Below are 10699 nucleotides of genomic sequence, written 5' to 3' on the forward strand. Positions count from 1 at the left end.
AAAAAAAACCCCAAACATTCACTATAGTATAAACCAATAATTTTTCTGATTTGTATACACCATGTTCAGTTGCACCTGAACATTCTATTATTGTTATTATGACATCATGTTTTGGAACACAGTTGTGTTGTAATCTTTACTCTGTTTTAGCCACGTTGCCATGGTAATGGACATTAACATTAACAAGGTAAGTGCAGTATACAAAAAATGTATTACGATATAAAATCGCTATTTTTTTCGTTATATAACATAAAATGAGTGCATTTCTGATACTGGTCTTCTGTGTCTCTTTTTATACTTTATACTTTATCTACATACCACTGTTTGAGCCTTTACCGCGGTAAATGTGGGTTGTATAACAACATCCAACTAACAAGGCAGGTTCAGTAACCCAAATGTTTATTACAAAATAAAATAAATTTTTTTATTCAAAAGCATAAAATCTGTGTATTTCTAAGATTTCTGTATTTTTTTCTACATTTCATCTACATGCCACTGTTTGAGTTTTTACCGTGGTAAAAGTGGATGACAACATTAAATTAACAAGGTATGTTGAATAACCCTAATGTTCAATGCAATGCAAAGTCTCAATGCATTTAATTTCAATGCACTACAAAATCAGTGTATTTCTGATACTGGTCTTCTGTGTCTTTGTTTATTTAAACGGGAGTTTTTATCGCCTTTAGCTGAAATGGAGTGATCAACGTGGTCGCTGTGCGATACTGATACCCTGTTCTCCGAACTACTAAGCGAATGAAATCAAATAAGGTCCACCACATCCACTCTCCTGTAAATGGACAGTGAAAAGGTTTGTCGGTCTGACATAGAGTGTCAGTAATGTACGACCACGTTAAACAGTCCATTTCTGGCTAAAAAGCGATAAAAACACCCAATGACATGAACAAAGAAGCGCCGTTCAGAGCGATCACGCGTGTCAAACAAACTAAAAGTAAAAAAAAAAAAAAAAACTATATCAAGTAAAATGAAATAAAAACGGAATCAAATATTAAACAACGCAAACATAGACCAATTGAGTTCAACGAATCATTGATCCTGAAGACATGGATCAGCATGTTCAGGTCGTTTGATTAGGTCAGAGCTGAAATTTACAGGAGAGTGGATGTGGTGGATCTTATTTGAGGATTCCTGACGCAGGAAAAGGCAAATGCGAATTTTGTAGTCAGGCACCCCGAGAGGAAACAAATGGAGGCCTAATGTCGAAGGACTTAAAGCGGCCGTGCCTAGGATTTCTTTAAACGAATAAATAATTAGCTCTTCGGTTGATTCTTGAATTTGTTTATTTATTTATTTATTTATTTTTTCCCCGGTGCAGTTTGCATTCAAGCGGTTGGACTGACAAACAAGACTGGCAACCTCTCAAGTCGAAGAGAAGGGCCCGAGTTGCAAAGGAACGTGCAGCTCTAAAGAGGTCGCTGTAGAGAGAGAGAGAAGGTCTGTCTATCGCTCCCTGGAGGAGAAAGCAAGAATGATGACGTTGAGCTGTCCTCCGTCACAGCGACGAAGCAGAAAGGCGGCACAGAGAAGGGCAAAGCAAAGCAGCAGCAAATGTAAAAGGGTAAAGGAGCGAGCAAGAACAGTCGGGCCCTGGAGAAGAACGCTCGCTGACTGGTGAAGGAAAAGCAAAAGCTTACAGCACCTGGTATTCCCAGGCGGTCTCCCATCCAAGTACTAACCAGGCCCGCCCCTGCTTAGCTTCCGAGATCGGACGAGATCGGGCGTGCTCAGGGTGGTATGGCCGTAAGCGAAAGCAGACCCCGAATGCGAGCTATTTAAAGAAGGCACCGGCAGCAGGCCAAAGACGCACACCAGCTTTTCCACTCCACTCTTTTCATGTCTTCTGCAACTCTTCGACATTGTCTGCCCGAAAAAGCCGCCCCACCGGCAAACTTGGCGGGAGCGGCGTTTCCGCCCTCCTCACCACGCCAAAACAACACGTCCATTTCCCCTTCTTTTTCACGCCTTCGTCCCTACATCAATTCCTTCCTTCCTTAATAAATCAACTCACATTAATTCAGTTGGAAGACAAACATCGCTGACGCTGCGAGCCACACTGAGTGCAAGTAAACGCAAGTCTATTTCTCAACGATATCAAATTAATCAGGCACCTTTATTTACATTTCAACCATATCCTGTCAAAGCACTCAACGCTATACAATTCGGAGCACAGAGTGTCAGTAATGTACAACCACCACGATGAACACTCCATTTCCAGCTAAAGCGATCAAAACACCCATCGACATGAACAAAGAAGCGGCGTTCGAGCGATCACCTGGCAACAAACAAACTAAAACTTCTAAAAGTTCTTTCACACGAACAAAATTAAATAAAACCTTTCACACCTGTTTAGAAATCGTAAAAACTAAATAAATCAATAAAAAACTCCCACTGGCATGAATAAAGAAACACCGTTCGGAGTGATCACGTGTCAAACAAACTAAAAGTTAAAAAAAAACTAAAAACTACAACAAGTAAAATGAAATAAAAAGCGGAATCAATTATTAAACAATGCAAACATAGACCAATTGAGTTCAACGAATCATTGATCCTGAAGACATGGATCAGCATGTTCAGGTCGTTTGATTAGGGTCAGAGCTGAAATTTACAGGAGAGTGGATGTGGTGGATCTTATTTGAGGATTCCTGACGCAGGAAAAGGCAAATACGGATTTTGTAGTCAGGCACCCCGAGAGGAAACAAATGGGGGCCTAATGTCGAAGGACTTAAAGCGGCCGTGCCTAGGATTTCTTTAAACGAATAAATAATTAGCTCTTCGGTTGATTCTTGAATTTCTTAAATCATTTGTTTATTTATTTATTTTTCCCGGTGCAGTTTGCATTCAAGCGGTTGGACTGACAAACAAGACTGGCAACCTCTCAAGTCGAAGAGAAGGGCCCGAGTTGCAAAGAACGTGCAGCTCTAAAGAGGTCGCTGTAGAGAGAGAGAAGGTCTGTCTATCGCTCCCTGGAGGAGAAAGCAAGAATGACGACGTTGAGCAGTCCTCCGTCACAGCGACGAAGCAGAAAGGCGGCACAGAGAAGGGCAAAGCAAAGCAGCAGCAAATGTAAAAGGGTAAAGGAGCGAGCCAAAACAGTCGGCCCCTGGAGAAGAGCGCCGCTGACTGGTGAAGGAAAAGCAAAGCTTACAGCACCTGGTATTCCCAGGCGGTCTCCCATCCAAGTACTAACCAGGCCGCCCCTGCTTAGCTTCCGAGATCGGACGAGATCGGGCGTGCTCAGGTGGTATGGCCGTAAGCCGAAAGCGGCCCCGAATGCGAGCTATTTAAAGAAGGCACCGGCAGCAGGCCAAAGACGCACACCAGCTTTTCCACTCCACTCTTTTCATGTCTTCTGCAACTCTTCGACATTGTCTGCCCGAGAAAAAGCCGCCCCACCGGCAAACTTGGCCGGAGCGCGGCGTTTCCGCCGTCCCTCACCAAGCCAAAACAACACGTCCATTTCCCCTTCTTTTTCACGCCTTCGTCCCTACATCAATTCCTTCTTTCCTTAATAAATCAACTCACATTAATTCAGTTGGAAGACAAACATCGCTGGCGCTGCGAGCCACACTGAGTGCAAGTAAGCGCAAGTCTATTTCTCAACGATATCAAATTAATCAGGCACCTTTATTTACATTTCAACCACATCCTGTCAAAGCACTCAACGCTATACAATTCGGAGCACAGAGTGTCAGTAATGTACAACCACCACGATGAACACTCCATTTCCAGCTAAAGGCGATCAAAACACCCATCGACATGAACAAAGAAAGCGGCGTCGGGGCGATCACCTGGCAAACAAACTAAAACTTCTAAAAGTTCTTTCACACGAATAAAATTAAATAAAACCTTTCACACCTGTTTAGAAATCGTAAAAACTAAATAAATCAATAAAAAAACTCCCACTGACATGAATAAAGAAACACCGTTCGGAGTGATCACGTGTCAAACAAACTACAAGTTTAAAAAAAACTAAAAACTACAACAAGTAAAATGAAATAAAAACGGAATCAATTATTAAACAATGCAAACATAGACCAATTGAGTTCAACGAATCATTGATCCTGAAGACATGGATCAGCATGTTCAGGTCGTTTGATTAGGGTCAGAGCTGAAATTTACAGGAGAGTGGATGTGGTGGATCTTATTTGAGGATTCCTGGCGCAGGAAAAGGCAAATCACGGATTTTGTAGTCAGGCACCCGAGAGGAAACAAATGGGGGCCTAATGTCGAAGGACTTAAAGCGGCCGTGCCTAGGATTTCTTTAAGCGAATAAATAATTAGCTCTTGGTTGATTCTTGAATTTCTTAAATCATTTGTTTATTTATTTATTTTTTCCCGGTGCAGTTTGCATTCAAGCGGTTGGACTGACAAACAAGACTGGCAACCTCTCAAGTCGAAGAGAAGGGCCCGAGTTGCAAAGGAACGTGCAGCTCTAAAGAGGTCGCTGTAGAGAGAGAGAGAGAAGGTCTGTCTATCGCTCCCTGGAGGAGAAAGCAAGAATAGCGACGTTGAGCAGTCCTCCGTCACAGCAGCGAAGCAGAAAGCGGCACAGGAGAAGGCAAAGCAAAGCAGCAGCAAATGTAAAAGGGTAAAGGAGCGAGCAAGAACAGTCGGGCCCTGGAGAAGAGCGCTCGCTGACTGGTGAAGGAAAAGCAAAAGCTTACAGCACCTGGTATTCCCAGGCGGTCTCCCATCCAAGTACTAACCAGGCCCGCCCCTGCTTAGCTTCCGAGATCGGACGAGATCGGGCGTGCTCAGGGTGGTATGGCCGTAAGCGAAAGCGGCCCCCGAATGCGAGCTATTTAAAGAAGGCACCGGCAGCAGGCCAAAGACGCACACCAGCTTTTCCACTCCACTCTTTTCATGTCTTCTGCAACTCTTCGACATTGTCTGCCCGAGAAAAAGGCGCCCCACCGGCAAACTTGGCGGAGCGCGGCGTTTCCGCCGTCCCTCACCACGCCAAAACAACACGTCCATTTCCCCTTCTTTTTCACGCCTTCGTCCCTACATCAATTCCTTCTTTCCTTAAATAAATCAACTCACATTAATTCAGTTGGAAGACAAACATCGCTGACGCTGCGAGCCACACTGAGTGCAAGTAAACGCAAGTCTATTTCTCAACGATATCAAATTAATCAGGCACCTTTATTTACATTTCAACCATATCCTGTCAAAGCACTCAACGCTATACAATTCGGAGCACAGAGTGTCAGTAATGTACAACCACCACGATGAACACTCCATTTCCAGCTAAAAGCGATCAAAACACCCATCGACATGAACAAAAAACGAGCGTTCGGGCGATCACCTGGCAAACAAACTAAAACTTCTAAAAGTTCTTTCACACGAACAAAATTAAATAAAACCTTTCACACCTGTTTAGAAATCGTAAAAACTAAATAAATCAATAAAAACTCCCACTGACATGAATAAAGAAACACCGTTCGGAGTGATCACGTGTCAAACAAACTAAAAGTAAAAAAAAAACTAAAAACTACAACAAGTAAAATGAAATGAAAAAACGGAATCAATTATTAAACAATGCAAACATAGACCAATTGAGTTCAACGAATCATTGATCCTGAAGACATGGATCAGCATGTTCAGGTCGTTTGATTAGGGTCAGAGCTGAAATTTACAGGAGAGTGGATGTGGTGGATCTTATTTGAGGATTCTGAGCGCAGGAAAAGGCAAATCACGGATTTTGTAGTCAGGCACCCGAGAGGAAACAAATGGGGGCCTAATGTCGAAGGACTTAAAGCGGCCGTGCCTAGGATTTCTTTAAGCGAATAAATAATTAGCTCTTCGGTTGATTCTTGAATTTCTTAAATCATTTGTTTATTTATTTATTTTTTCCCCGGTGCAGTTTGCATTCAAGCGGTTGGACTGACAAACAAGACTGGCAACCTCTCAAGTCGAAGAGAAGGGCCCGAGTTGCAAAGGAACGTGCAGCTCTAAAGAGGTCGCTGTAGAGAGAGAGAGAAGGTCTGTCTATCGCTCCCTGGAGGAGAAAGCAAGAATGACGACGTTGAGCTGTCCTCCGTCACAGCGACGAAGCAGAAAGGCGGCACAGAGAAGGGCAAAGCAAAGCAGCAGCAAATGTAAAAGGGTAAAGGAGCGAGCAAGAACAGTCGGGCCCTGGAGAAGAGCGCTCGCTGACTGGTGAAGGAAAAGCAAAAGCTTACAGCACCTGGTATTCCCAGGCGGTCTCCCATCCAAGTACTAACCAGGCCCGCCCCTGCTTAGCTTCCGAGATCGGACGAGATCGGGCGTGCTCAGGGTGGTATGGCCGTAAGCGAAAAGGCCCCGAATGCGAGCTATTTAAAGAAGGCACCGGCAGCAGGCCAAAGACGCACACCAGCTTTTCCACTCCACTCTTTTCATGTCTTCTGCAACTCTTCGACATTGTCTGCCCGAGAAAAAGCGCCCCACCGGCAAACTTGGCGGGCGCGGCGTTTCGCCGTCCCTCACCACGCCAAAACAACACGTCCATTTCCCCTTCTTTTTCACGCCTTCGTCCCTACATCAATTCCTTCTTTCCTTAAATAAATCAACTCACATTAATTCAGTTGGAAGACAAACATCGCTGACGCTGCGAGCCACACTGAGTGCAAGTAAACGCAAGTCTATTTCTCAACGATATCAAATTAATCAGGCACCTTTATTTACATTTCAACCATATCCTGTCAAAGCACTCAACGCTATACAATTCGGAGCACAGAGTGTCAGTAATGTACAACCACCACGATGAACACTCCATTTCCAGCTAAAAGCGATCAAAACACCCATCGACATGAACAAAGAACAGCGTTGGGCGATCACCTGGCAAACAAACTAAAACTTCTAAAAGTTCTTTCACACGAACAAAATTAAATAAAACCTTTCACACCTGTTTAGAAATCGTAAAAACTAAATAAATCAATAAAAACTCCCACTGACATGAATAAAGAAACACCGTTCGGAGTGATCACGTGTCAAACAAACTAAAAGTAAAAAAAAAAAACTAAAAACTACAACAAGTAAAATGAAATAAAAAGCGGAATCAATTATTAAACAATGCAAACATAGACCAATTGAGTTCAACGAATCGTTGATCCTGAAGACATGGATCAGCATGTTCAGGTCGTTTGATTAGGGTCAGAGCTGAAATTTACAGGAGAGTGGATGTGGTGGATCTTATTTGAGGATTCCTGGCGCGGGAAAAGGCAAATACGGATTTTGTAGTCAGGCACCCGAGAGGAAACAAATGGGGGCCTAATGTCGAGAAGGACTTAAAGCGGCCGTGCCTAGGATTTCTTTAAACGAATAAATAATTAGCTCTTCGGTTGATTCTTGAATTTCTTAAATCATTTGTTTATTTATTTATTTTTTCCCCGGTGCAGTTTGCATTCAAGCGGTTGGACTGACAAACAAGACTGGCAACCTCTCAAGTCGAAGAGAAGGGCCCGAGTTGCAAAGGAACGTGCAGCTCTAAAGAGGTCGCTAGCTGTAGAGAGAGAGAGAAGGTCTGTCTATCGCTCCCTGGAGGAGAAAGCAAGAATGATGACGTTGAGCTGTCCTCCGTCACAGCGACGAAGCAGAAAGGCGGCACAGAGAAGGGCAAAGCAAAGCAGCAGCAAATGTAAAAGGGTAAAGGAGCGAGCAAGAACAGTCGGGCCCTGGAGAAGAGCGCTCGCTGACTGGTGAAGGAAAAGCAAAAGCTTACAGCACCTGGTATTCCCAGGCGGTCTCCCATCCAAGTACTAACCAGGCCCGCCCCTGCTTAGCTTCCGAGATCGGACGAGATCGGGCGTGCTCAGGGTGGTATGGCCGTAAGCGAAAAGCGGCCCCGAATGCGAGCGAGCTATTTAAAGAAGGCACCGGCAGCAGGCCAAAGCGCACACCAGCTTTTCCACTCCACTCTTTTCATGTCTTCTGCAACTCTTCGACATTGTCTGCCCGAGAAAAAGCGCCCCACCGGCAAACTTGGCGGGCGCGGCGTTTCCGCCGTCCCTCACCACGCCAAAACAACACGTCCATTTCCCCTTCTTTTCACGCCTTCGTCCCTACATCAATTCCTTCCTTCCTTACTAAATCAACTCACATTAATTCAGTTGGAAGACAAACATCGCTGACGCTGCGAGCCACACTGAGTGCAAGTAAGCGCAAGTCTATTTCTCAACGATATCAAATTAATCAGGCACCTTTATTTACATTTCAACCATATCCTGTCAAAGCACTCAACGCTATACAATTCGGAGCACAGAGTGTCAGTAATGTACAACCACCACGATGAACACTCCATTTCCAGCTAAAAGCGATCAAAACACCCATCGACATGAACAAAGAAAGCGGCGTTCGGGGCGATCACCTGGCAAACAAACTAAAACTTCTAAAAGTTCTTTCACACGAACAAAATTAAATAAAACCTTTCACACCTGTTTAGAAATCGTAAAAACTAAATAAATCAATAAAAACTCCCACTGACATGAATAAAGAAACACCGTTCGGAGTGATCACGTGTCAAACAAACTAAAAGTAAAAAAAAAAAACTAAAAACTACAACAAGTAAAATGAAATAAAAGCGGAATCAATTATTAAACAATGCAAACATAGACCAATTGAGTTCAACGAATCATTGATCCTGAAGACATGGATCAGCATGTTCAGGTCGTTTGATTAGGGTCAGAGCTGAAATTTACAGGAGAGTGGATGTGGTGGATCTTATTTGAGGATTCCTGGCGCAGGAAAAGGCAAATACGGATTTTGTAGTCAGGCACCCCGAGAGAAACAAATGGGGGCCTAATGTCGAAGGACTTAAAGCGGCCGTGCCTAGGATTTCTTTAAGCGAATAAATAATTAGCTCTTCGGTTGATTCTTGAATTTCTTAAATCATTTGTTTATTTATTTATTATTTTTCCCGGTGCAGATTGCATTCAAGCGGTTGGACTGACAAACAAGACTGGCAACCTCTCAAGTCGAAGAGAAGGGCCCGAGTTGCAAAGGAGCGTGCAGCTCTAAAGAGGTCGCTGTAGAGAGAGAGAGAGAAGGTCTGTCTATCGCTCCCTGGAGGAGAAAGCAAGAATGGCGACGTTGAGCTGTCCTCCGTCACAGCGAGCAGAAGCAGAAAGGCGGCACAGAGAAGGGCAAAGCAAAGCAGCAGCAAATGTAAAAGGGTAAAGGAGCGAGCAAGAACAGTCGGGCCCTGGAGAAAGCGCTCGCTGACTGGTGAAGGAAAAGCAAAGCTTACAGCACCTGGTATTCCCAGGCGGTCTCCCATTCAAGTACTAACCAGGCCCACCCCTGCTTTGCTTCCGAGATCGGACGAGATCGGGCGTGCTCAGGGTGGTATGGCCGTAAGCGAAAGTGGTCCGCGAATGCGAGCTATTTAAAGAAGGCACCGGCAGCAGGCCAAAGACGCACACCAGTTTTTCCACTCCACTCTTTTCATGTCTTCTGCAACTCTTCGACATTGTCTGCCGAGAAAAAGCGCCCACCGGCAAACTTGGCGGGCGCGGCGTTTCGCCGTCCCTCACCACGCCAAAACAACACGTCCATTTCCCCTTCTTTTTCACGCCTTCGTCCCTACATCAATTCCTTCCTTCCTTAATAAATCAACTCACATTAATTCAGTTGGAAGACAAACATCGCTGACGCTGCGAGCCACACTGAGTGCAAGTAAACGCAAGTCTATTTCTCAACGATATCAAATTAATCAGGCACCTTTATTTACATTTCAACCATATCCTGTCAAAGCACTCAACGCTATACAATTCGGAGCACAGAGTGTCAGTAATGTACAACCACCATGATGAACACTGCATTTCCAGCTAAAGGCGATCAAAACACCCATCGACATGAACAAAGAAACGGCGTTCGGAGCGATCACCTGGCAAACAAACTAAAACTTCTAAAAGTTCTTTCACACGAACAAAATTAAATAAAACCTTTCACACCTGTTTAGAAATCGTAAAAACTAAATAAATCAATAAAAAACTCCCACTGACATGAATAAAGAAACACCGTTCGGAGTGATCACGTGTCAAACAAACTAAAAGTTAAAAAAAAACTAAAAACTACAACAAGTAAAATGAAATAAAAACGGAATCAATTATTAAACAATGCAAACATAGACCAATTGAGTTCAACGAATCATTGATCCTGAAGACATGGATCAGCATGTTCAGGTCGTTTGATTAGGGTCAGAGCTGAAATTTACAGGAGAGTGGATGTGGTGGATCTTATTTGAGGATTCCTGGCGCAGGGGAAAAGGCAAATCACGGATTTTGTAGTCAGGCACCCCGAGAGGAAACAAATGGGGGCCTAATGTCGAAGGACTTAAAGCGGCCGTGCCTAAGATTTCTTTAAGCGAATAAATAATTAGCTCTTGGTTGATTCTTGAATTTCTTAAATCATTTGTTTATTTATTTATTTTTTCCCGGTGCAGTTTTCATTCAAGCGGTTGGACTGACAAACAAGACTGGCAACCTCTCAAGTCGAAGAAGGGCCCGAGTTGCAAAGGAACGTGCAGCTCTAAAGAGGTCGCTGTAGAGAGAGAGAGAAGGTCTGTCTATCGCTCCCTGGAGGAGAAAGCAAGAATGGCGACGTTGAGCTGTCCTCCGTCACAGCGGCGAAGCAGAAAAAGCGGCACAGAGAAGGGCAAAGCAAAGCAGCAGCAAATGTAAAAGGGTAAAGGAGCGAG

The 10699-nt window shown here is 44.1% G+C and overlaps 6 non-coding genes across 6 annotated transcripts; all 6 read right to left on the reverse strand.

Annotated features, from left to right (window-relative positions):
- Positions 1-1645: 1645 nt before the first annotated feature.
- Positions 1646-1764, reverse strand: LOC122335030. The gene has a single exon (XR_006248902.1). It is a non-coding gene; the product is annotated as a 5S ribosomal RNA (ribosomal RNA).
- A 1392-nt stretch (positions 1765-3156) lies between these two features.
- On the reverse strand, positions 3157-3273 carry LOC122335032. Its single transcript, XR_006248904.1, has one exon. It is a non-coding gene; the product is annotated as a 5S ribosomal RNA (ribosomal RNA).
- A 1402-nt stretch (positions 3274-4675) lies between these two features.
- Positions 4676-4794, reverse strand: LOC122335037. Its single transcript, XR_006248905.1, has one exon. It is a non-coding gene; the product is annotated as a 5S ribosomal RNA (ribosomal RNA).
- A 1402-nt stretch (positions 4795-6196) lies between these two features.
- Positions 6197-6315, reverse strand: LOC122335038. The gene has a single exon (XR_006248906.1). It is a non-coding gene; the product is annotated as a 5S ribosomal RNA (ribosomal RNA).
- A 1401-nt stretch (positions 6316-7716) lies between these two features.
- LOC122335039 lies at positions 7717-7835 on the reverse strand. Its single transcript, XR_006248907.1, has one exon. It is a non-coding gene; the product is annotated as a 5S ribosomal RNA (ribosomal RNA).
- Positions 7836-9240: 1405 nt separating this feature from the next.
- On the reverse strand, positions 9241-9359 carry LOC122335031. Its single transcript, XR_006248903.1, has one exon. It is a non-coding gene; the product is annotated as a 5S ribosomal RNA (ribosomal RNA).
- Between the last annotated feature and the right edge of the window lie 1340 nt (positions 9360-10699).

This window comes from Puntigrus tetrazona, unplaced genomic scaffold (assembly GCF_018831695.1).
Source record: "Puntigrus tetrazona isolate hp1 unplaced genomic scaffold, ASM1883169v1 S000000693, whole genome shotgun sequence".
NCBI lineage: Eukaryota > Metazoa > Chordata > Actinopteri > Cypriniformes > Cyprinidae > Puntigrus > Puntigrus tetrazona.